Raw genomic sequence first — 27,079 nt, forward strand, 5'->3', positions numbered from 1 at the left:
CCTTTAAAGAGAAGTGTTTATTAGCCTGTACACTCCATACATGAAAATTTGTATTGAAATCATTATTAGGACTAACCTCAATCCAGCCTTTTCAATCTTAGTCATAGATAATTGTCATAAATAAAAGAATACGTTGAAAATGCCTATATACTTAGGTAGGTGTTGACATTGGGATGAAAATATTATGTAATTTATTTTATGGCTAATGTATGTTTGTACAACAATTTATAGAGTGTAGAGATAGGCTTATGTTAACATAATGTTCCTTATTAATAATTGTCCCACTGTGGCTTACGGAGTACTCTGCAGTGGTTTGATTCTACTTTATTTTGATATCCAAGTACAATTAATCCCCTTTGGGGTGTCCCATGTTGTTTTGTGCCCTAATTAAACTGGGCCAGCATTGTCTCTTCTCGGTAAAGACAGCTTTATTTACTGTTTGCAGAGATTTCTCATGCTCTACATACATAGTTACCTAAGCTTAAGGTTTTTCAGTGTGGCTTCTTCTTTAACGATGTTATTTCAAAGCCATCATTAAATCCCTGAAGCCAGGTACACACTGCCTGGAAGGGTTTCTTTGTGTAAGCTTTTTTCTACTGCTTTCCTCTTCAGTCCGATCTCTCGCTCCTGTTGCCGCCATGATGAGGTCTTGGCTGTGAGTGAGATTTCAATTTGCTCCTCTTATAGGAAAAATAAATTCAAGGTTGAGTTAAAGCTGAAAAAGATCTACATTGAGAAGCAACGTAGATTCTATGGCACATTCAAATATTCATTCCGGTTCTCGCCATTTGAGGTTTACTCATGTCTGGAATTATGTAACTTCAGTTATTGTATTTGAGGTACTTTTAAATGAGTTTTTTAATATATCAATTAATAACTGCACCTGAAGTGTCAAGCGCTACTTCCATTAGGGTGGATTCATTTAGTAGCAAAATTAAAACAATCTTCAAACTCAGAAAATTGAACTCTGTTTAGAGATAATGCATGGTAGGGCTGAAGAGAAAGGTGACAGATCGAGGTTAAACTTAGCTTATTGGTTTATTTGCTTGAGATCTGTATTTTAAATACATGTTAAATATGGTCTGGGGGCCTCCATATCTGAGTCACGCAAATATTGGTGGTAGGCCTGGTGATGGATGGGCAGGGTGTGAGCGCCAGTTCCTCAGTGGGTCTGGCCGGCTGTAGATGTCAGAAATGGGAAGCAAAACTCGCAACGTCAGTGAAACAAACCACATCTGGTTATCACTTTGGGTTCCGATCTGACAAATCAGAGTAGGTCAGTGAGGTCATGCGTAGCTGAAGGGCAGATATAAAGACCAGGTTTGGTCCCCAAACAGGAAGATATATAGTTGGAATCTGACTGTCAGTGGTGGCTTTTGAACTATGTAGCTTAAGGTTACCCAACATCAATGCAAACAAACCTGCCTTGAAAGGGGAACTGTCTGGTTTTGCTAGGCTCTTGCTCACATTTCCATTGGTCTAGGTTTTCGGTGAGGTTCCCCCTGGGTTCTCCTTTTGCAGGGGGATGGAGGGGGTTTCCCTCAGTACAAGTAGCAACTGAGATCACATTACTTTCTTGGGGGTTTAAGCACACACCAGGCTTCTGGACATGGACTCTGCCCAGATAATTGGGAAGCAAATATACACCCTCTCTTTTTGAATAGAAACAAATTAACGATTATAGTAACCAAACATCACAACAAGTGACAGCTAAGAAAATAGGCTGTAGAGTCAGACAGACACACTCAGAGGGTATTCCTTCCACACACTGTTGTGTGATAGAGAAAGTTACTTTGAGTCTTAAAATTATGTCTGGGAGAATTTTCCAGACTCCTAAACCAGGCTAGGTCATATTGGTGTCTGCTTTTTTGGTGTCTCCTACTGACAGTACATGCAAAGCCTTTACAACAACAAAAACAACAAACAAATTTAAAACCGCTTGTACAATGTACCTCTTCACTGATAAATGTGAACCCCAAGAAGCCCACAGGGCCCTTAGAAGGTCGCGCCATGCTTAGCTTGTGGACATTTTTAGTTAACTGACTAAATCTTCCCTATCCTTGAATTGGAATTAAAATAATATTTACCTAAAGGATTATGAGAATCAAGTTACAGAGTATGTTAATCACTTAATACAGCCTTTGGTTCTTAGCAGGTGTTGGATCTTTGGTAATTTCCTTTCTCTGAAGAAATTATATCCAAATGTGGAAAACATACTTTTGCTGTATTTATAAAGTGTTTTTTTAACACTGTTATTTATTTTAAAGAAATATTTTTGTGTTATGCTTTTTTAAACAGCGATCTAATGAATTCCCAACTCAAAATTCTACCTGTCTGGATTTGGCAATAACACTAACTGAATTTAACACACATTATTTTTTCTGCTAATGCTTCATTCCCTAAGCTAGTTTAGAAGCAAACATTTGGAATAGGCATATCCTCTTCATAACAGAACCTATTATTTGTCTCTCAGTTTCTGTCAACCTGATATGTTTCTCCATCCTCTCAGGCAGAGTCCCCTTCAGCTTAATGGATAGCTTCACCTTCCCTACAGACCAGACATAATCCATTAAAGGACAGCATACTCCTTCCCTCCCTCGTTTAAACACAGTGCACAAAGCTTAATCCATAACACAATTTTCCATTTTAACAGAAAAGCATTAACATTTTATAATACTTGTGTCACATAGAAGAAACCCTCCTAAAGAAATAGTATTGTAAATAGCATTTATTACACCACAGCAATGTCGAGTTGAGATATTTGGCCCATTGAACTCAGTTCTCTGTCTCTGTCAATTGAACACCATGTTGTAGAGTTACTTGAAGAGCTTTGGCATAAACTCACTCTTGGAGTTGTTTCTAAATCAGCCTGCTTTAAAAAATGGTCTATTGTGAATAGGAGGGATAGGATGGGATGGAATTTTTCTTCCATATAACTGACTTTGACATTATAAACATTTTTACTCCATTTAAGGATCTTTTCTTGCCTCTTTTAGGGATTGAGCTGAAATAATTTCACTTCCTATTAGTGACTTTATGCTTTCCTTTTGGTTTGTGAATATTTTTTAGACTCAGGATTAAAGAACGTCCCTTTATTTCACACATCTCAGAAATTTATCATATGAGTCTATGTTAACAGTATTTGTAATTTTTTTGTAAACATCATTGCTATTTCCTTGTAGACTTTCTCCTTGCAGACAGAAAAGTTTCTTTTTTCATAGTCTTTGTTTTTCGTTGCAGCAAAAATTCTGGTACTTTGTAATTGTAATTTCCATTTTTGTATGTCTGCTGGTTCCATTAAACTGTATGGATGCCCAACAATCAGTATGACTTATGGTATTCCATTTCCAAAAATAAATTGGACTATGAACTTCTCTTATATCTATCTTTATAAGTGCATTCTGAATGGTGGATAATTCACTCAGACTGGCTGCTATGTTCTTTATTTCCAGAACAAACATATATATGATGATCGATTGGCCTCAGCAATTTCTGAGCTGTGGAGTATACTTTAGGAAGTGCTTTTCGGATGTGTTTGCACTTAAACTAATCTAGTTTGTACTTAATATAGGAAACATTATTGAAGAAAAGGGTAGAATTGAATTTGGTTGTCTACTGCTTTTCTTTATCCTCTGTTCTAAGCTCTAGTCATTTGCTGTCAACACTGAAGGGCCCCATATGTGTTCTTTCTGACCAACTGTGTACATAATGGTTATGTGAAGAGTAGCAATTAGCTCATTACAGCTAAACACTGATATTTCAAATGGATTTTATATGCCTATGTTTTCTTATGAGACCATGCATAAATAGTTTTCATCCTGTCTTGAAGTGACCCTGGGTTGGAGTGCTATACTTAAAACCAGATGATGCCCAAAAGCTTCTGGCTCGAGTCCTGTATTTTATAGGTGAAAAGACGTAGGCCCTGACAGATAACACGAGGTGTCTACAGTCACGCGAGTGGTTATTGTGGACCTTGGACCAGAGGCATTGATATCTGTGGTGACGTTGTAGGTTTGAACTTGTATCACTGTGGGCCTAAAAGTTAAAAATAATATCACTTTAAGAAAATAATATCCCAGCTTTAAAAGATTGCATGCTTGTTTTATTCCCCTTTAAATTAGGGGACCTATTAATACTCAGATAAGAAATAAGGCTGGTAGTACTCTGAGGTATTTTTTTTCCCCTCACTGAAGTGCCGTTTCCTTTGGTTTTATTTTTTTACTTTTAAAAACAGTTTTTATAACTGCTTACAACGTATTTAAAAAGGAGGTCATTTCATGGTTTTGATGCAGGCTTACTCTTGGTTTAAGGAAAAATTAATTGGTTAGTACTCAGAAAACAAATATACTTAAAAGGAAAATATGTATGTATGAAAACACGCATATGCACATACACATATACACTCATACATATACATTTGCATTTTACTTTCATATCTATTTATATACATGAATTACTACTGAGTAAAAATATAATTTCCTTAAGTTATTGTGGTGCCAAACATTTTGTGGGTTTATTTGTAGAAATTTAAATTGATGCTGTGATATATTGCAAAGTTATATTGAATTATATTTATGTTGAGGAAAATTATATTGAATTAAGAGGGGAAATGTTATGATTCATTCATTTTTGCTAATATTTATTTCAGATGTTAAAATATTCTTATTTTATTAATGCTTTTCCTAGAGCTTCATAAAAATTGATCTCTGAATATCATTTAAAATAACATAGGAAAACATTGTAGTCTTTGTATTACACTTACTTAAAGAATATTATAAACTACTTCTTCCTCAATGCATTACTAATTGGAAGTGGAAGGGACAAAAGAGAACATTTTCTAAATTTTAAAATTCTAATAATTTTTTTCATGTATCTTTTGTGACCAAGTGTCTACACATATCTGTGTAGTGATTAAACTGACACATTTTCATTGTTTTTGCTTTATAATTGACAATCCTATTCACAGGTATTTATACATTTATTAAGATACAGCTAAAAATGATGTTTCAATTCAATTAAAAACTCATAGTTTTTATTTAATTTTCTTTTGCTTGATTTTATTAATTTGTACTTTCTCTCCTATTGTTACGGTATGGTACCTTTCTGTATTCAACTTGAGTATTGTCATTTCAAGATGGCCTTCTTTGACTTCCAGACTCTTCCGTTATATATTCTGATCATATGCTGTACTTCTTGTGACATTCACTGCAAGTGCAATTTATTTATTCATTTTTCTTGGTATAGTCTGTAAATTCTACGAAAGGGTCTTCCTTTTTACCACTTGATCCCTATACTCTAGGACAGTACCTGGCATGTAGTAGACATTCAGTAAATTACTGAACAGGATAAATGGACCAAAAAATAAAGGAATTGATTTCCATAATGCATATGGTAAAGCACATATCTTGGAATTCTACATCCGTGATCTCACCATTGAGAATATTGCTTCATTGTCAAGAGTTAGATGCCAATTGTTCTTACCAATCAACACTGACCTGATAAAGAAGATATCCTGAATGAGTAGAACTTCTCTTGATCTTGCACGGACTATTACAAAAATTTGAGAGGAATTAACTGAGGCGTATATAATCAAGAGGAATATGTTCCCTAAAATGGCATAGGTGTTTCAAAAAATTTAGATAAGTAACAATAATTTCCTGTTATTTTCAATGCACAAGTAAGCAAACCAATGACAGAATATTTTCAAGTTGTCACAGATTGCTTAAAAAAACCCTCCCCCTCCAAATATTAAGAGAGTTCAAAGGAAAAGGTGCAACTGTGATGACCTCCTTGGGACTGACTTTAAATCATGAGATGATCCAGGTAAACTGTATGCTTACATGGTCTGTAATGAAAGCAAAATGAGTCAGATTCATTTCACCCAGGCCGGCCAGAATTAAATGATAAGAGAGAGGAGAGAATTTCATTGCTGGTTTTAATTTTAGGAAGCATAATGCACTTTGGGTTTTGGCTCAGGGATGTAGAAGGCTATAAAGAGTACATTCCCACCCCAGCAGAAAAACAACTGGATAAACTGCAAATTAATGACTTTTTTTTTTTTAACCCATCAGAGAACAGGAATTGCAGAGCAAACAACTAACCTGTAACCTGGAAAGAGACAGGTTCATTAGGAGATACAGGACCCTAGCATTTGCTTGCCTGGGGCACACATCATCAAACACCGTTTAAGCCATTGAAAAGATTTATCAAGAATTGCTAAGCAAATTGCTTGAGGCTAAGTGTGAGTGAGTAGAGTGAAACTCCTTCATGATGATCCTCACAGGGAAGATCAGGGAGAATCCACAGACAGATCCCTTTGGTACTGGATGGCTGAAGGAACAGCGGCCACTACCAAGATGTACCCAGGCTCATGTCCCCTATCGCCTCTATGGAACAAAAGGTTTAATTATTCTCCCTACCTGTGCTGGGCATGGAAACTATCTCCAGGCAGTAAGCTGGAGCAATCACAGGCCTCACGTTGTTAGCTTCCTCTCATAGGTCACTTGCCTTCCTTGCCTGATGGTGGATGTCTTGAAAACCATTATCGTGTATTTCTGGTTGTTTTAGGCATAAGAGTAAACTGGTTTCTGTTAATTCACTTTGACTAGTCACAGGTTCGACACCAATGAGTGAGTTTTAGGACCAAATTTACAAAACAAACAAACGAACAAAAAATTCTCTGTAGCATTTTGTGTTTTAGAATTGCGAATAAAGAATTGTGGACCTGTATGTACAGTCTTCACTTGGCCTAAAGCACAGATTATAAATTCCTGAAGTGCAGAGTCAATTCTTGTACTGAGATGTTCTGATATCCTTATATTTTATAATTACAATTTTACATCATGGGATCTCTACAAGGTACATTTGTTATTACTATTATTTCCTCTCTAAAAAATTATCCTATTCATGTTTATGTAAATTATACATTTTTTTCACTGAAGGCATTAAAAAATGGATGATGTTTTCCAAAGCATCTCTCAATAATATTTTATAATCCTGTTACATATTTTAGTAAGGGAGATTTCTTGAAGGGTTATTAAATTGATGTCTCGAACTGATTCAGGGCCTAATTCCCTGAATTAGTTTAGGAAAAATTTTAAGATTTTCCAAAAATGCAAGATTGAGTCATGGAATGTTTAGGGTCATTGCTAGTCAAAGTCTTTACCATAGAACAAAATTCGAAAGGAACATTACAGTTTTTAAATTACTTCATTGAATGTGTCAGCTTTGTTTCTGAATGGCTGTTCCTTTAATTGCTCTAATTCTCATGAAAATCAAAAACCGTATTTTATTCACTCTTCCTTTAAGGCAATTTCCAACTCAATTTTCCTCATCTCCTGTTTTGTATTCCTAGTTTGATACTTTTTCATGTTACATATTTTATATTAATTCAAGAGAATGTTCTCTCAATTTGTACTTTATAATCAGAAATATTTGGTATTTTATTTTTATTGATATGCACATCTCCCAAACTGGGCAACAAAGTGCCCTAGGACATCATGGCAAACGCACAGAGTGCTGTGAGATATCTTAAAAATGTAAGAAATCATAGTGACACCAGATATGATGGACATTGAGTGAACTACTGGCTTCAGTGAGTTCAAAATCCCAACATTAGCACATGCTATATTCATTTCAAGTGGAACATATCTTTGCAAAACTGTTTTTAGGCAACTGCTGTGATAAATAGCAAGAACCGTGCAAAAAATGAAGTGGAATATGAAATGAGGGGCTGGCATTTAGTCTGATTCTGAGATTTGAGGGCTGTGGATGCCCAGCAAATACTCATGTCCCATAAATCATTAATTATGGTTCATCAAGAGTGAAAAATAATTTTATCTCATGCATTATTTTTAATAATGTGTAATGTTAGGGGTATTATAAAGTTGTTTAGCTTTATCTGTTTGATGAGATAAATGGGCATTTGTTTGTGGTACTGTGAAACAATGAAAGACCCTAAGGGGCCATGAAAGGAGAATGTACTGGAACTTCTGTGTTAAAACCTTCACTCAATGGGCCATAGTAGTAATAGTAATAACAATGAAAATAACAATATCTGTAGTATATAATTGAACATATTCATACCAGGAGTAGTACATGTTATTTTAATGCATACTGTGAAACTATAATATTAAAATTATTTAAAGACTGAGAAAATGGAAGATCCCTCCCATTTTTATCTACATAGCTATCAGGTGGCTGTTCTAAGTGTTAAATCTATGTCTGAAAAAGGCAAAAATATTTTAATATCATCATCATGACTATTAAAATAAACATAGTATAACTATTGCCCAGGTCTGCATTAATTTGAGGTTTCTCGATTTAATTTTTAGCTTAATTTTTTTAAAACACTTTATCTGTTAAAATTGAAAAGAGAATGAAAAAGAAAATATTTTTGAGCTCTAAGATTCTATACTACACAGATCTTCATTTATCCACTTCCAAATTTCACAAGATCTTTTATCATTTCAAATTTAGTATTACTTCTGCTTTTTATTCAGTCTCATAATTGATGTTAGTTTGTGTAAGAATTAACGAACGAAGCGACATTACATTTAAAACCAGTACCTATTATGTAGATCTATGCAACAAGTGTAAAAAAGATTCAAAGCAGTGAAATGTGATAGAAATTAAAATATAAAAAATCTTTGTTATACAAATCAAATAAGAGCAACTGTGCTAATTTGAACTATGAGACTAATATAATAATCTTAATTAATGGAAAAGCAGAATTATAGATTTTATTAGGAAAAGTTACTTTCATTAACTTCAAATACATTTTTCAGCTTATTTTAGGCTATTACTGTATTAGCAAATAGAGGAGCTTTACTTCTTAAGTTTAACTAAATTGAAGGTTTGTGAAATATGTCTAAATTAGGTTTTGCCAAATATGTCTAACTTAGATTTTGCCAAATAAAAAAAAATCTTTTAATAATGAGATTATTCAAAAACTACTTTGATTTTCTATGCTGTGTTCCAAGCTCAATGTTTTAATGATTAAAGAAAGTGAATTATAAAACACAAGACAGTTCATTAAATTTAGTTTTCTTGAGAAGAAATCAATGAAAAGGAATATACACCAATGTTCCTTCATTTTTTGGATTAAAAAATGATATATAATTACAAAGAGTAAAATAAAAAGACTATAAATGTATAAGTTAATGAAGCTGACAAGTAATTACACTTGTTTCATGAACACCTTAATCAAGATAGAGAACATTGTTCTCACCACAGAAATCCCTAGTTCTTAATTCCAAACATTTTGCTTTTCTTTGAGAACCAACAACTATTCTAATTTCTACACAGATTTCTTTTGCCATCTAGACCTTTGTAAATTGAATCATATAGCACATTCATGGTTGTAACTGAATTATTTTACTCATACAATAATTCTGAGATTCAGATATGCTATTGCATGCATCATTAATTCATTTATTTTCCTCTCTGAGCAGTAGTTCATTTTATCGGTATACTACAATTTAAAAATTCCATAATTTGACATTGAGTACTAACTAAACAATTATTTAAACTTACTTTTCATTTGATTTATGTTAATAATAGTTGCTTTGAAGTCTGGGACAGCTAAATTCACCTTCTGAAACCATTCAATATCTATTCTGTTGACTGCTTTTGTTACTTGGATATGGTTCATATTTTCCCTTTCTCTGTATCTTGTGATTTGGGGGTAAAAGCCAGACATCATTGATAATGTATTGTAGAAAGTCCGGAATCTGTTTTGCTTCTTTAAGGATTCTTGGTTTGGGGTTTTAGGAGGCAGTTATTCTGGGCTCCACCTGTGAAATTTTTCTCTCCCGCAGTGTGAAGCAGCTGTTCCAGTTACTATTGCTGTGTAACATATTATCCTGAAACTTAATGGCTTAAAACAACCATTTTATTATTATTATAGATGATGTGAGTTAGCAATTTGAGAAGATCAAGCTAGGATGGCTTGTTTCTGCTCCATTGGGACTGGTCCTTCACTTGTAAAGACTCAAATATTGAGGTGACTTTTTGGCTAAAGGCTGGATTCAGTTGAGGACCACTTATTGCACCTAAGCTGGGATAACTCAAAGGCTGATGAAGCACCTATATGTCGCCTTTCCATTTGGTTTAGATTTCTCACATGATACAAGTCTCAGCATAATGAAACTTTATTTTGTGGTTGAAACTTTCAAAGGTGATTGCCCCAGCCAACACGGCAGAGCTGCATGCCATTTCTGTCTTAGCTTCAAAAGTCAGGCAGCATCACTGCCACCACATTCTATTCAAAGTGAGGAATAAGTTGGCCAGGATGCAAGCTGAGAGGGTATAGTTCCTATTTCTGGATGGGAAGAAGGTCAAAGTCATATCATAGAAAAGCATGATGTGAGATATTACTAGAGCCATATTTGAAAAAAAAATAACCAAGTAACCATCTTTCCTTATAAATTCTTGAGTATATTTAAAATAGTTATGCAGTTATTTTAAATCCATGCCTGCTAATTTCAATACCTGGGATCTTTATAGATTAGGTTTTGTGATTTTTCTTTTGCATTTTTTCTTTTCTCAACATATTTGTATTCTTTGTTTGTCTAATTAGATTTGATTGTATGTAGTACTTTGTGTATATTAATAGAAAAATAGTGGAGATTGAAGTAGACTACCACTTTGCTTTTACATTTTGCAAAGTATGTGAGCTTATTCCTTATAAACAGATAAAGTAAACTGGTGATCTTTCAGATTTCTACTGAATTTTGAGTTTATTGGGGATCTTGGCTGCAGCTTTAAGAACATTGAACTATGTGAGTCCTTTTTGCTTTACATTCTCAAGTTATTTGCTCTTTTTTTGAACAAAATTCAGAGGTTGAAGAGAGGAGAATAATTGCAATGCTAAGTAAAACATTGTTAGATTTTGGAATCTTTCAGACTCTAGTCCATTCCTGCCTGTTTTTACCATTACCAGTGACTCTGTTAGTCGTTCTTTGCCTTTAGCAAGCCTTGTCTTTTAGTGACCTCATGTTTACCCTCCAAAGTTGCCACAACTTGCTGCTAACCTGTGACGGTTTCTTCTCTTTGGAAATCGATTCACCAAGCCTTTTTTTTTCTTCATCGACTGCTCTTTGATAGTCCCATTCTTAAAGATTTTTTTATTTTATGTGAATTTTTATTGATGTTACTGTAAGAGTGATAGTGTTTTGGACTGTTCTTATCTTAATCAGAAGAAAAACCTGTTTATTCAGCTTTAATGTGACAAATATTTAAAGAGGTGCAAACCTGCAAAAATTGATATATTTCTTCTTGTCAAACCAGGCTTACCCTCTAAATCTCTAGAATTTTTTTTAATGGATTTAGACAGTAAATAATAGTCTAAAATATCTGTTATTTAATTTTGAAATATTTTAAGTTCTTATATGCGTATACACATACACACAATTTACATATGCACAGTATGTAATTTGTCTACTTGATAATGACATTAAATATTATAATTTATTTCATAATGTGACTTACCAGAGGAAAAAAATAATATACGAGCAGTTGGGTTGGGCTGATGTTATATAATTATAGGAGTGCCTGGAGAATACTCATTCAAGATTAAAATAGATTAAAACATACTGGGTAGTTCTTAAAATAGATTTAACATGCAGGATTTATAATTAATTTCAATACAGAACCTAATTTTTGGGAAACCAGTGTTCTCAGGAAACAGTTTGAGAAATATTATACATGAATTCTGAGAATGGAAAATTACTTGTGAGCTGGAATCATCAGCAGTAATTCCTCAAGGAAGTTGAACTTTGGGTAGACTTTAGGACTGTAGAAAGTTTGGAAGAGATGAAAGAGAGAGGCTGTGGCAATTCCAATTAGATTTTGTAGGAGACAGAGAAGCTGAGAAGAGGGAGTGTGATGTATGAGTCAGAACATGGACATGGGAATTGGATTTGCCTGGACTGGATGCAAGTTCTGCCCTTTAACTGGTTTGACGATCCTAAGCAATTGAAATCCACTGATACTTCATTTTTGTTCTGTAAAATTGGTAGTGCCATTCTTCTTCTAAGCTGTTAGATCGACTAAACAAAACTTAAGTGCAAACTTAGAGCAGATATTAACACACAGATCACTCAATACATGTTAATTTCCTCCATTTCCAATACATGTTAATTTCTTCCTCCTCCCAATAGAGTAGAGGGAGCAAAATATGGGAAAATGGAACCTAAACAGGAAGTGGGATTAGTTTAAGAATTTTGCTATTTCTTTCTTTAGATCATTTCTGCTGCTGTTACCCATGTCCAGTAAGAACAATCTACTCATTCTTTTGCTCAATCCTACGACATTACTTTAATTATGTCAATCTTCTTCCCAAGATTCTTCTAGAGTAAATATCTATGATGCTTGAACTCCAATGTCTATCCCACATTGGACTTTGCCCATCCACAAAGACCAGTGCCTTTGTACATTTGAAGAAAGAAGTAAAATTTCATGAAGAAAAAGATGTACTGGTAGTATCTCAAATTCTTTACTATATTGAAGACCCTAGTCTTCATTTCCAAGCCCAAAGACACTAGCTTGTCACTGCCTAGAGTGAGCAGGCCATGAGAATCTGAACTAATTAGGCAGAAAGGGGATCTAAATAGTGACGTGGACTACTAATAAATTTACACTTGGAAAATATCTATCATGGGAACTAGAATGCCCTGTTTCCCTTGGACACTTCGCATATCTTCTTTTGTTATTTAAGTTTTTCCTTTTAAGTGCATTCACAGCACTATTCATAATAGTATACTTCAAGGGTATTCAATCTTTTGGCTTCTCTGGGCAACATTGGAAGAATTGTTTTGGGTCACACATAAAATTCACTAACAATAGTTGATGAGCTAAACAAAAATAAAATCACATAAAAATGTCATAATATTTTAAGGAAGTTTATGAATTTGTATCGGGCCACATTCAAAGTCATCTGGGGCCGTATGAGGCCCACAGGTCATGGGTGGTATAAGCTTGGTGTATTCATCTTCATTACAAAACTTAATGTGCTAGTAAGAATAATTGTCCAATGTTACCTCCCATTGTCAGACTCAGAAACCAATATTTGTCACACTCAAGTTCTTATTTAGGCTAGTGGGTTTACCACTGACCAAATTATTCTGCTACATGTTACTTTAATAATTTAAATATCAGAGAGCAATCTTTTTTCCATCATTATTAGAGTTTGGAAGATGATATCACTTGCTCCTGTTTCACAATAATTTACATACCACTGCTGCTATTCAATATCTACCCAGCTTCTTATCTGATCTCCTCAGGAAAAATCTTGATGCTCTCAAAATGTTTTCCTTTGCCACCAGAGTGAACTTTATAAGATGCAAATCTGGTCGTGTGACTTCCCTGCTACAATCTTCAATTGCTTCCTATCACCTTCATAATAAAGTCAACCCTTGTTTAGAATGTCTCAGGGGCCTTTCATGATTGAGCCTTTGTTCATCTCTTCCATCCACCCTCACAGATGTCCAGGTCACCACAAATGTATCATTTTCCTTTTAACTCTGGTTTCTTCCACACAATGACTCTTTCCCATTTGACGGCCCTAGTCTCTCAAGTAGGGCAGTCCTGATTGTCTTTCAGGACTCTTTCTAGCGGTTTCTCCCATAGACAACTCTTCTGAGCACCAGTTCCTCATGCCCCCTGTACTCCAGCTGGATAAGTATATTATTCTCATTTATTGCTGCATGTATGTCTGTTGGTTCTTCTCTCTCTAAGGTAGTCCTGTCTTTTGTATCTCACTGCATGATTAGCTTTTTGAAAGCACAGAACTAGGTCTTATCCTATGTGGTAAACCTTGTTTTTATGCAGTGCTTGACATAGAGTATGCATGTGATAAATGTTTGTTGAATAAATGAATAAGTTCTTAATCGCTCAATGCATAAATAAATCATTTATATCTTTGTCTTTCTGAATAGAAATTTGTTGCCTCAACCATGATTCTGCCTCTGGAAATCGGTCTCATATTCTTTTTATATACTTGATGGTACAAAGCATAGTATTGAACATATAGTAAATACTCAATAAATCATTTCCAGTGGCTAGATTAATATGTTACATTCTGTAGCTTTTTTAGTCAATGTTATTTTTTGGTTGTGTATATGTATTTAACTTAAATTATATTTCTAAGACTAACCATAGAAACACAAACACATCCTGAATGAAAACAAGTCTGAAAGATTATGCTCTTGTTTTTGATCCATATGAATATCTGGTTTACCTATCACATATTCTCTATGCTAATTAAGTAGTCATTATTTTCAAAATAAAAGCTCCTGAATTGCATTAAGTGTTCTACAACCATTTAAATCTTACCTTTATTGCACATACTCTCTTTTCTCAATAGGGATAGACAATTACCACATTCATAAGTGATATGTACAATAAAATTTTCAAAGTAAACATTTGTCAAGCTTTGTATATTCTTTTGTTTTTGCTTTTTGTTTTGTATAAATGTAGAGGTTACAAGTGCAGTTTTGTTACATGAGTATGTTGTGTAGTGGTTAAGGCTGGGCCTTTAGTGCAGCCATCACCAGAATTATGTACACTGTACCCATTAAAGCTTTACATTTTGATGAAAGGCAAGAAATTATGTGACTTTTGTGTGCAATGAAAACACGCTTCTAAAAATTAAAATACACTTCATTAATACATTGTAATGGGCTTTAATTACAAATAAGACACTTAAGAAAGCAATATGTATACTGCCAATGGCTGGTTTTTTTGACACTGCAGTAAAAACAAAATAGGACAAAGTAAATAGAGCTAGATGGAAAACTTAAAAGCCTGTTGGCCGGGATGGACTTCCCTGTGAGAGCTTGCATTACTTTTCTTTTGCTGCGATAAAAAATTACCATGAATTTAGTGGATTAACACAAGATACATGTATTGTCTCACAGGTTTATAGGTCAGGAGTCTGATGGACTTGACAGAGTCCTTGCTCAGGGTGATTGAAGGCCCAAATCAAGGTGCTGTAGGGTCTGCATTCCTTACTGAACGCTCTAGGGAAGAATAATTCTTTCCAAGCTTGTTCAGGTTGTTGGCTGTATTCAGCTCCTGGCAGTTGAAGGACTAAGGCAGGCTTCCTTGCTGGCTGCTGGCCAGGGGCTGGGCTTTGCTTCTGGGGCTGCTCAGATTCTTTCTCATGCTTTCCATAAGATCCAGTCTGACCAGGGAGGTCAAGCTCCTCTCACACCTTGAAACACATCATATCTTTCTTGCCTACAGCTGGAGAAGGTTTTTGCTTTTAAGAGGTCATGTGATGAGATTGGGTCCACCTGGATAATCCAGGATAATCTCCCTATTTTCAGGTCCATAAAGTTAATTACATCTGCAAATTCCCTTTTTCATTGTACTAAAACAATTGACAGGTTCCAGAGACGAGGGTGTAGACATCTTCAGAAGGCAATTTTTCTTACTGAACAACCTGTAACATTAGAATTTGGAATAAAAGTCCTCACCACAGCCCAAATTCCTCTTAAAGCCTGGAAGATTTGGTGATAGAACCAATAGATTATCTTGATAGGTTTTCTTTTCTTTTCTTTTCTTTTCTTTTCTTTTTTTTAGAGGGATAGACATTTAACTTTAAGCTGTCATTTTTCTTAATATCTCCATTTAAACACGGGTAGATTTGTAGAATTTTAATGTAAACATCAAGAACTTCAATATATTATATCCAGAAATAATTAATTTTAACATTTATATTTAATAAATATTATAATTATAATTTATTACAGTATTACATTTTAATAAGTGTCTAGCAAGATTAATTGAGAGCAAACTATTTGTCACTGAGGCTCACTTTATGTTGACTGGCTTGGCTTTTGAGTAGTGAAACTTTAAGACTGAAATGGTCAAAGGAAAAGAGCTGGCACCAAAACACAGGAAGAGACAGAAATTGGAACACTCTATGGCTTAATAGGAGGCAACAAATTACTGAAAGCTGATTCTGGTTCTTCTGAAGAATTTGTGGAAATCAGGGAGAAGACATGGGATTGTGCATGCAAATCTCTTTTTGAGATAAATTTTACTAAGGAAATAAAACATCAAAGAATGTCTCTGAAGGAAGCAATCAATCTGACTTTTCATCGATACATGTTTTTCATAAGTTGTAACTTAACAATGTTTGGCGGTATTTGAATTTAGAAAACAGGATAAACAATCTCAGAATAGTCACACTTTTCAGTTCTAAGGAAATTGAAGACAGGTATATGATGTGTGCTTAATTTGAAGGAAATAGTATAAGCGAAATATTCCAGCAGGAACTGCTAAAATCTTTTTCTTACCTTTTGTCCAAACGTTGCATATAACTTTACTATATTACAGCAAGTAAATACACCCCTTGATATACTAGACATGGTTTTCCCACTTTCACGTTATAACCTAGAAGTGCAACTCTGCTACTACCCACATTCTTGTGAGCCCTATAGAATCATCCAGTCTATATTAACAGCTTATTGGCAGGTGATTCTGGTAATTAAATATGAGACTTAATTTGAGATTTTCATCTGAAATGTTTACCATCACTTCTCACCATTCTATGCCTGATCTATAATAGGAGGAAGGGACAATATTCACTATTAATTATGTTGTTTCCAAAGATTTTAAAGTATTGCCGGGTGCGAATGTAATATTTTCTTAGTAGGGACCAAACTGAAATTAGATAAACAAGGCTATAAAGAATATAATCAATTCAGTCAATTGTAGGAAAAGGAAGGAAATAACATCACAAAAGTCAAATATTCTTTTGGGGTCCAGCTTGGAAAACACATTGGTTAATATTCAACATTTTACAATTCTCTCCCATAGGAAATTTGAATTAAGGCGTTATTTTCATTAACTGACCCAAAATATTAGGAACTAAGAGACAATAAAGCAAAAAGGAAAAAGAAACATGAAATATCAGTACCCTAAGGCAATTTTATTAATAAACAACACTTTGCTCATGTATGTATTCTCTTGCTCTAATTTTAAGCTTTAAGATTATTTCTGATTTATGCTAATACAAAAGCCCAAAATCGTATCTCATTTTTAAAATTATGTTCATTCGAATGCATATCTATGGAATATATTTTATGTTTTGGGCCCATTGTATTTCTTCTCTTGTGATACATCTACCCAATGGCCTATTTTTCTACTGGGGCACTTGTTCTTTCCTTAAAGAGAGGTTATCAGCTTTTATCTATGTCATATATCACAAATAATTTTTACTAGGAGCTGATTTGCCTCTCATTTTTACCTATGGGGTTTTACACTTCATAAATTGTATTTATTTATTTATTTAAGTCTATTAAAAATGTTTGTTATTTCTAGCCTTTTAATCATGCTCAAAAAGACCTTTTTAGTATAATATTTTAAATTTGCTTATATATTCTTCTACCTTTATATCCTCATATTTTACATATAAATCATCAATTTATCTGAATATTATTTTGGTATAGTTCTTGATGTATTTTTTTCCAAAATAGCCTAACTAAACATTATTAAATGTATTGACAAAATTATCAATTCCTTTTTATTTAAAAAGAGGTATATAGAAAATGTATCTATACTTGTATCTACTTCTTGACTTTCTGAGTCACTGATTTATTGGCCTGTTCTGATGCCAAGAACACAGGCTTTTGATTAATTAGCTTTATATTTTCAACGTTTGATAGTGTTTATCTTCTTTACATAAGCTAAAATTTCATAAATTTCTCAAGTTTTCTTTCATCATTATTCTTTTACATAAATTTAAGCTACATTTTAACATCTATCAAAATTAGATTGAGGTTTTAATTGGGATTATCTTACATTTCTAAATTTATTTTGAGGATAATTGAGTCACTGCCCTCAGTATTCTCATCTTTCTGGCAAATACCTTACTTCTCCACTAGGAGAAATTTTTACATATGTATTAATATTTATAGTCTATCCTTATGGTACTTATTTGATTTAGGATAGGTCTACTGGTATCTACTTTTGTCTGACAATTATTTAAAAATAAATGTTATATTTATTTTTAACCTCAGCTTGTAACAGATTTCTTTCGCCTCAATAATTCTACTAGTTATTGAAATCAGATACTTAATAATTGCTAAATTGTAATCTGGGTGCTACACATCGATAATTAATTTAATATAATGAGCTACTTTGATCTTACAGTTTAGTAGAAAGATTCATATTTCCAGTGTTGCTCTCCCTATAGTTACTCTGACATTTGATCTTCCCTCTTCTGCTATAGTTCGCTTTTCATTGCCTGTCATCCCTCTCTAATATCTTCTGTACAATGTCTTCAACCCCTTTCTCACTTTCTTCTCTTAGGTATGTGATTTTCTCAATGCCATTCTCTACATCACTTATCTAAGTTTGGGTACTATTGATTCTGCTCTTTATTTACTTTATGCAATTTTCTTCCTATTTTTATATTTTAAAATCCTCTCATACTTCATCAAGACCAGTTTTTTTTTAAAAAAAAGTATTGTAAAATAGGAACCACAAGACTTCCACGTAATTTTCCTTTTTCCTTTTTTTTTTCTGAGACATGGTCTCACTTTGTTGCCCAGGTTGGGATACAGTGTTTGTGTTTTTTTTGAGAAGGGTCTCATTTTGTTGCCCAGGCTGGTCTCCAGCTCCAACCTGGGCAAAAAAATGAGACCCTGTCTCAAAAAGTCACAAACACTGTTCCCTGCAGCCTTGACCTCCTGGACTCAAGCAATCCTCCCAGCCTCCTGAGTAGTGGGACTACAGGTGTGTGCCACCACGCCAGCTAATTTTTGTATTTTTTTGTAGAGATGAGGTTTCATTATGGATGCCCAGGCTGGTCTCCAACTCCTGAGCTCACGTGATCCACCTGCCTCAACCTCCCAATGTGCTGGGATTACAGGCATGAGCCATTGTACCTGCCTATGTAGATTTTTTCCATAGAGAAAACTTTGATTTGTATTTCTCTCCTTAACTGCATTTTAAATATTTTCGTAAGTGCTTTCTCAGTTGTTTAGGGGATAACAATCACCTGAATAAATACATGTGCTATAACTATTAGATAAAATCAGTGAGGTATTCTTAAAAAATGGAAAATGATGATCCTTCATTATAATGTGTGCTGATAATGCAACAATACCCAACCAAATACAGATATATAAGTGAATCACAGCTTTAAAAACCACATTATCCTTTTCTCCCATGAATCTATCAAAATTTCAATTAACCTGCAGAATCTATATTTAGCTCATAGAAAAGAATAACTTATTATAATTATATCTAGGAGAATTCATTCACCTACACAGAACATTTTGCCAGAATGGCAGAATCCACCCATCTCTGGGTGGCTACGTTGACACTATGCCTCAGATAAAAATTGTGTCATATGAAATCATCTTATAAAGTCCTCTTATGCTTTAATGAAGGTAAACTTATAAAGTTTTTTATAAAGAAGTACAAACAAAATTAATCTTACATACATGACGTCATTTGATTTAATCTTGAAAAAGCTACTATGACCTTCATAATTTTATCATCCACATTTTTCCAATGACTAAAGGTTAGGCTCACATTTCTGTTTACCCTAGTTAATTCAGCTAGTTTAAAGATGAGACTAATGCTCAAACAATTGTCTTTAGACTCTAAAATAACGACTCTACAACAGTTTTCTGCTTCTCAATAAAGGTGATGCTCTTAGCTTTCATAAGTTATGGGAAATTATGCTTCTTAAAAGTGGGAAGAGAATATATTTAAGCAAATACAAAACACTCTGTTTCTGAAAACTAAAAATTCTCTTTTCTGTAGGTAGATTGGAGAATACAGAAAAATGGAAAAGTAACTGGACCTTATAAGAACTTTAACCTGGCTTCATTAACCCCGTGCTTTGACTAATTGAAATAAACCTGTTGCATCTAAGAATTTTGACCTAGTAAAAAATAAAGATAATAACTGTGGAATAGAACAGTTATCACTAGTCAAATTTAAAAATCGCATTGGTCTTTATATAATGTTTTGCTTTAATTCATTTAAAATTCGTCACTTTAAATATAAACCCTTGTGGGGAAAAGTTTGTCATGACCAGAAGCTAAAACCTGGAACTTATAAAGCTCAAACATGGGTTACTGCTCCGATAAACTCTTCAGTAAAACTTTCCCATAAGCTCTAGCTCAAACAGAATGCAAATACTTTCCACAGTTAAATCCCAGACTTTGACCTAAATGCAATTTGCAGAACTTTCTGAAGCTTGTGTTCTTGAAAGGTGCAGGGGTCATCTGACACAGGAATCAATCCAGCAGTCAAGAGAGCTAAAGATAATTATATTAAAACTGTCATGAGGATACACACACACAAAAGCTAGAAACCTTGAAGAGTTTCAAGTCATCAACTGCATGACAGCTGTGGCTATCTCAGGGAGTACTTTTGCTAACTTCTAAGATGAAGTCACAGTCTACTCTTTAAGGAAAGTGTGTTATTTATGTAATGTTTTGAATTTTGTTTTCTGAAATGCTTTTCTATGATGTTGTATTCTAAATCAGAGTATTTACATGACCATATGTAACACTTAGTCATCCTAACATAGACCACTAAATATACCAGCAACTGAAGTAAATTAATTTGATTTAGTTCGACTGACTTGGTAAAATCAGACTTTCTAACTTAAAACTATTGGTTAAAGGAGGTAGAGCAAGGTCTTAGAAGAACCTGAGGATGATAGGATTAATAAGGAAAACTCCCACATGTCAGGCAGTTTGGATTGGTTTTCCTGAAGTTGGCTTTCTAATGCCTACTATTCTAGAGTTTCTTTGTTGACTTCCAAAATAAAAATAAACTCTTCTAGTTAAAATCAAATTCCGAATAAAGAATGGCAGGGATCCTGGTAGAAAAAATAAAACTATGGCTTTTAGGCGAGATCACTTTTTATACCTATTTCTATACCATTATATATCTCTATATGCACTCACATGTATATAAATGTTTAGATATTTGTGTATATGCATGTTATATGTGTGTATATATTTAGGGTTATGTGTGTGTTATATGTGCATGTATATAACATGTTCATTTTAAGACAATTAAAAAGTTTTTTCAAATATTCACGAAGGGTAGACATTATTTCCCATCACAGCATTTTTTTTTTTTTTGCAGTGATTGCAGATGGATCAGGAATCTTCCTAGTTCTCCTTTAAGGCACGCTGCCTGTTTTATTTTCTCGTGTCTCCTCAAAATGCATCGTGGGAGCATCTGACCTATACTATTACCTCAGTTAATACTGATTAATGCAGGATAAAGTTTGTAATTTTTACTTTGAAAAGGACACATTGTAAATAGAAAGCATGTGTGTAAAAATGAGGAAAAGATTATATTTATTTTCAATGTGAAAAGATATCTATTTTCTCCTTTTTTTTTTAGTTGGAGTTTTGCTCTTGTCGCCCAGGCTGGAGTACAATGGAGTGATCTCGGCTCACTGCAACCTCCACCTCCTGGGTTCAAGAGATGCTCCTGCCTCAGCCTCTCAAGTTGCTGGGAATACAGGTGCCTGCCACCATGTCCAGCTATTTTTTTCTGTAGTTTTAGTAGAGATGGGGTTTTGCCATGTTGGCCAGGCTGGTCTTGAACTCCCGACCTCAGGTGATCCACCTGCCTCGGCCTCCCAAAGCGCTGGGATTACAGGTGTGGGCCACTGCACCCAGCCTCTGCATTCATTTTTAAAAGAGGCATGTAAACTACTAACGCTAAGAAGACCACCAGGCAACACACTCAAAGCCTTAGAAGCTTGTTTTTCATAAGAGCTCCTCAGAATCTGGGAACATGGTCTCATCTCAAACAAAACAAAAGTATAAAAAACCAAAATGGTGCAATATATTCATAATTCTGTTTAATTTCCACTTCTTCTTTTCCCTATAAACATTTTTAATATTATTTATTTGCAATTAGAAGCTAATGCAACCTGTTTCAATAAGTCAAAATCATATATAACATATAAAATATAAGATTTACATGTACATACAAATATTACCCCACAATTCACCAATATGCCTGTCTTAAGGTCATTATCCATATTAGCAGTTTTTTGTTTGTTTGTTTGTTTTTTGAGATGGAGTCTCGCTCTGTCACCCAGTCTGTAGTGCAGTGGCGCGATCTTGGTTCACTGCAACCTCCGCCTCCCAGGTTCAAGTGATTCTTCTCCTCTGAGTCGCTGGGACTATAGGCACCCGCCACCACACCCGGCTATTTTTTTGTATTTTTAGTAGAGATGGGGTTTCACCCTGTTGGCCAGGATGGTCTCAATCTCTTGCCCTCGTAATTCGCCTGTCTCGGCCTCCCAAAGTGCTGGGATTACAGGCCTGAACCACCAGGCCCAGGCCAGCAGCTTCTTTTGAATCATTCCACACAACACATTTTTCAAATATATACAAATACGTTCTTATATATTCTATATATATGCTATTTAATGCTTTCTCAAATACATAAATGTATAGATAAGATAGACTCACGTGTCAAGATATATAGTTTAATTTCTGTTACAGTAGCTATGCCTTACAATTCTGGTCACTGACTCAAGAAACAAATGAGGTCTTTTTTTTAGGAGGATGGCAGGAACTGTTTACTTATAAATTATGAGACCTGTCTAAAAACGATGTAATATATGCATCCAAAAATGACAGCACTGCTAATACAAAATATGAATGCAGGCTACAAAGAGAAAATTAATATAGTTGTCTGTTCTACAGTCCCATACCAAGAAAATATACAGCATTGCAGTATAGCATTTCATTTCTGCTGTTTTAAAATCTCTTATGCTAGGCACCTCTCTTGTCTCATGTTTTGGATATGCGAACAGGGATGTGAGGAACCCACTCACACTGTAATCATATGGACAATTTGTGTGTGTGTTGTCGGGGTGGGGGTGTTTAAAAAACACCCGAGGCAATTTTTGAACAAGGGGACAGGAGGCAATAGATAAATGCTCTTTTTTTGTTCTTTCCAAACACCTGATCTAAGATACATTTCATGAGGCTTCTTTTTTTCTGATGAGATCAGGCAACCAACCAATCAACTAATTGTTGGTCAGAATCTACTATTGGCAGATGAGTTCATAACACATGCTTTTTACTTTTTATCTAAGGGATTATTTACAATTTCGATGTCACCTTTTGCCAATAAAAGTCCTGAAAATACGTTCCTTCTTTTGATAAAACCCTATATAGTAAAAGGAATGAAAATGAGTTTGAAGAAAGCCTGAATCTTCCCCATGTTATTAGTCCATATAATATGGAACCCTAGACATAAAATACTAGACATAAAAAAACTAGTTGTAATGAAAAGAAATGTTTTACTAGGCAGCAATGTAAACTGCAATCATTAACCAACTAATAATACACTAAACGACTCCAGTGTGCAACTCCACAAAATCCTGGGTATAACATAGTAATTATGTTTACAGAACAGATAACATGAAAACATTCCCACTCTAAAAGATCATGAAATGCTGGATAAAATATAATAACCAACATTTAAATGCATATCCAAACTCACAAAAAAGTATATAATGAAGAAAATTATCTAACACCAGAGAATTAAATGGAACTGCAGGGACTCACTGGTAAAACACCAGCTACAGAGTGGCATGTACAGTTAGTACAATTCTAAGAAAAAGCTATTCTAATACGTGTATAGTACAAGTGAAATGGTTAATGATTCAGACAATAATTACCAAACCTGGCTGCCCGTGTGTATTATCAGTATCAGGATGTAAGTTTATTAAACACGTAGTGCCCACTGGTATTCACCCAAAATGTACAAGTCAGAATCTTCTGATAACTTGTACTTTTTACCAGTTTTCCAGGTGATTATTATGGCTCCAGCTCAAGTACAGACTGTAGACTATGGGAACTACTGGTTTAGAGAAAGACATATATCATTGAACCTTATTTAAGAAGTTATTACAAATCTCCTCAGAACATGAAACAAATTCAGGAAGTTTTTAAGGAATCACCTTTTATAAGTAACCCCCAAATCCAAAGCAGGCATTTTACAGTAAATTTATCACAATTTCAAAGAACAGAAACAGGTTTTGTGAACCATCCTATAATAAATAAAATCATGTAGACTCGTTTACATCCTTTGTATAAGGTTATCGAAATCTTATTACTGAATTTCAGCAATTTGTTATTTAATTCATATTCAATAAACTACATTAATATAAATATAATGAGTTAAATACAAAAATGAAAATAAACTTGATGATAACAAGAAAAACTTGAAATCAGGGGCATCCTATCTTTCAGCTTCCCTGGGCCATACTGGAAGAAGAATTGTCTTGGGCCACACATAAAATAGCACTAACACTAATGATAGTTGATAAGATTGAAAAAAAAACTCAAATAATCTCATAATGTTTTAAGAAAGGTTATGAATTTGTGTTGGGCCTCATTCAAAACCATCCTGGGACACATGTGGCTGTGGGTTGGACAAGCTTGCTTTAAATTTCATAGAAAAATAATAAGAAATGTGTAGGACACTATAAAGAAAACTATACAAATTTACTGAATGATTAAAAAGAGAAATTAAATAATTGCAGAATCTTAATTGACAAATTATGTAAAAAGTTGATGTGTGAAGAAAATTAGGACAATGTTAGACAATATAAAAATGTAAGAACTTATTGTGTATGTACTGTGTATATGTTACTGTATTAGTCCATTCTCACATTGCTATAAAGATATACCTGAGCCAGGGTAATTTATAAAGGAAAGAGGCTTAATTTACTCAGTTCCACATGGTTGGGGAGGCCTCAGTAAACTTACAATCATGGTGGAAGGGGAAGCAAGCACCTTTTTCACAAGGCAATGGGAGAGAGAGGAGTAAGCAGGGGAAATGCCAGACATTTATGAACCCCTGATATCTTGTGAGAACTAACTCACTATCACCAGAACAGCATGGGGAAAACTGCCCCCATGATCCAATCACCTCCTTCTTTCGACATATGGGATTACAGGTCTCTCCCTCAACACATGGATATTATAATTCGAGATGAGATTTGGGTGGGGACACAGCCAAACCATATCAATTACAAATTTGGAATTATCAACCTATTGTGTTGTTGACAAAACTTGACTGTACATTTGATCAGAAAGTTTGAAACAGGATTAAGTCTATCATTTAGAGTACTATACTTTAGAAAAGTATGAATAATAAAATAAATTCTCTGCCATATGGCAAAGACAAAATAATAGAGTTTCAATTCTTGTCAATGAAACTTTAGAGCACATGGGGTGACCATGTAGAATGGGAGTAGGACACTATAAGGAAAATGATACAAATTTACTGAATGATTAAAAAGAGAAATTAAATAATTGGGGACTCTTAAATGACAAATTATGTAAAAAGTTGATGTGTGAAGAAAATTAGGACACTCTTAGACAATATAAAAATGACCATTACTATGGTAATGTGTACTGAAATATTGACTTATAAATATATATATATTTAAATATTCACATTAACAATGGTTCCTGAACAAAACATCAAATACCTAAATAGATCATTGCCTCAAATCGACCTCCAATATCACACAAAGATTTTATTTTTTCTAATAGTAAGCTGGATCATTCTATTGAGGTATGTCGGATATCAATAGATTCTACAGGATCATTGCCTTGAGAGGCACTGCCATTTCAAGCATGTGTCCCAAACTAACCTTGCGATTCCCAACTAACTTCCAGCTTAGTCTCTTCTTTTCAACTTTCCCACCTTAGTAGATGCCACCCTGATGATCTAGTCACCGAAGTCTGGGATGAGTCTGTGATAACTGACTGATCCTTACCTTTTAGATCCACTCTAATATGAAGTACTACCAAACAGCCTCTGGAATGTCATCTTCATTGAGTCTAGATGTCATCATTTGAAAGAAATACAATCATTGTCAGTACCATGAGAAGAGATCAAAATTAAAAACTGCCAACTCAACTAGGATGCCCCTTAACTTTCAACAGATATCTTAACTTTAAGGATGTTAATATTCACCAAGCTCCCAGCCATCACAGCAGCAAAAGTGAGGATCACTCTCACTTGGTTGGCCAAGAGAGGCTGTAATAGTCTTTGCAGCTATACTATTACCTTACTGTAATTGATCCACACACAGCAGCCAATCATCTTTAAAAAATGCAAATCTTATGCCTTCCTGTGTAAATCTTTCATTGATTTCAAATTCAGAATATGAGTTTTAAAAATAATTTTTCCATGGTCTACAATACTTTGCATGATCCTGCCCCTGACCCTACCCAAAACTAGGTGGCAAGCTGCTTTCATTCATTGACTCTGCCTCAGCTCCTTTGCCTTAACTATGGTAGGCTTGCTGTGGTTCTTTTTATCACAAGTCCAATTCATCCCCCTGCCCCCTAATTCTACTCAACTTCTCAAATGGCTGCGATCACTGCTGTTAATCTTTAAAGATTAACAGGATAAACCTTCTCTGACCTTCAGACTAAGAAAATTTCCCTCTAACCCTTTTTTGTACTTGTCATAGAACTTCATAGAACCACATAGAATAACAGTTGCAGTTACTAAATCATTTAATCATGTATATAATAAAACTTTAAACTTTTATTGCACTCTAGCACACATACAAAAAGGACACAAAACATAAATGTAAAGCCCAAAAGATTATCAAAAGCAAACACTCATGAAGCCATAATCATTAAAAAAGAGAACATTACGCACATGGCAGAAACATCCACCCTACATGCCTTTCTCTACAGTTATCCTTTCCATTGATTTTTAAAGTTACTTTTGTTTCTTTTCTTTTCATACCATAATTTAGGAATGAGTGTTTTAAACTTTTTCGATCATACCATTTTGTTTCATGGTTTTTTTGTGTGTGTGTGTTTTATTTTTCCACTTAAAATAGTATTTGTAAAATTCATCTATGCAGTTGTGTGAGTGGTTCTTTCTCACTGCTGTAAAAAATTTATTTATCTAGTCTTTTATTTTTGAATGTTTTCAGTTTTTGTTGATTACCAATTTTGCTGCTATGACGTTCTTATACTCATGTCGTAGTCAATATTTTGACATACTTATTTTGGTAAAAGTAAGAGTG

Source organism: Pan troglodytes, chromosome 1, assembly GCF_028858775.2.
Source record: "Pan troglodytes isolate AG18354 chromosome 1, NHGRI_mPanTro3-v2.0_pri, whole genome shotgun sequence".
NCBI classification, from domain to species: Eukaryota; Metazoa; Chordata; class Mammalia; order Primates; family Hominidae; genus Pan; species Pan troglodytes.